The following is a 1,138-nucleotide window of genomic DNA, read 5'->3' as shown; positions in this document are numbered from 1 at the left end:
AGGAAGTGGATAAAATGGAAGAGAGAAAGAGGATGAGGGGGACACGGGGGAAATGTTGGAGGGAGGGGGTGAGGGACTTAACTTTCTCCCGTGATGTCAACCTTCGCGCAAGGGGGACGGAGAATCCTTCAAACCTGAGCAACTCGCCCGCACAGTGTCAGCGGGCCACGAACGCGAAAAGAAGAAGAAATAAAACTATCATCGAATCCGATGAAAGTTCGACGGTTATTACTCACGACTTTGTCATGCTTAAGATGGGAAATCCGAATTACGCCAGAAGCAGCACGGGGTTTTCTGTTTCACGGTAGGGAAGCGACAGCAGGTCCAGCGAATAACCACAACTCGTCCAGGGATATTCTGAAAGTTTGGACGTCGACTGGACTCGACTTGGCAAAAGTCGATACCAAACACGTTACGAGAACTCGAGCTACCACAAAGGGTGGGCAGGAGGGGTATGGGAGGAAGGAACCTTGAGGGGAGGGGGAATGACGAGAGACGAGAGAGAGATTTCCAGTCATCTAGTCTGTAGGCGAAGGGTTCAGAGTTGTTATGGACATCTTGGATGCTTGATATGATTAGTTTCACACCGCTAAGAAAATCAATAAAGACACATTGAACAGTTGCTCGCGACATCTTATATGCAATTTTATGGAAGTGAAGCGTGAAAGATTAGAACAATAAAGCCAAGTAAAAACAGACTAACACCAACACTTTTTTCTTTATAAAGAAAGCAATAGTCTTTGTGTAAAAACATGAATTTACTAACAAAAAAAAAAAAAATGTTGATAAATTGTGATTTCGAAATTCACATTTTTCTCAGCGCACTTTTGCATCAGCCACACCTGTAAATTTTGTCGCAGAGTCCACGCGTGCGAGGCTGAGCGAGAGAATAGGGATCGGAGAAAAGGGGAGGGAGGAGGAAGAAAGAAGTAAAAGGTGTTCGTGACAGGTGGATCAGAGTGCGTAATAAAAACCGGGTCCCGCAGCAGCAGCCTCTGGGGTGCGGGGCCCAGCCCACAGGGCCCAGGCTGGGGCCCTCCGCTCCTAATGAAGAGAGCGGTTTTTCCTCTCTCTCTCCAATCGCCATGCGCGCCTTCCCCCTTCCTTTATTCGCCATTTTCCTTTGGGTCCAGCCCCC

The sequence above is a fragment of the Frankliniella occidentalis genome, unplaced genomic scaffold (genome assembly GCF_000697945.3).
Source record: "Frankliniella occidentalis isolate FOCC.00 unplaced genomic scaffold, Focc_3.1 Scaffold1698, whole genome shotgun sequence".
Taxonomy (NCBI): domain Eukaryota; kingdom Metazoa; phylum Arthropoda; class Insecta; order Thysanoptera; family Thripidae; genus Frankliniella; species Frankliniella occidentalis.
The sequence above is the reverse complement of the archived record's forward strand: the minus strand, read 5'-3'. Positions refer to the sequence as shown.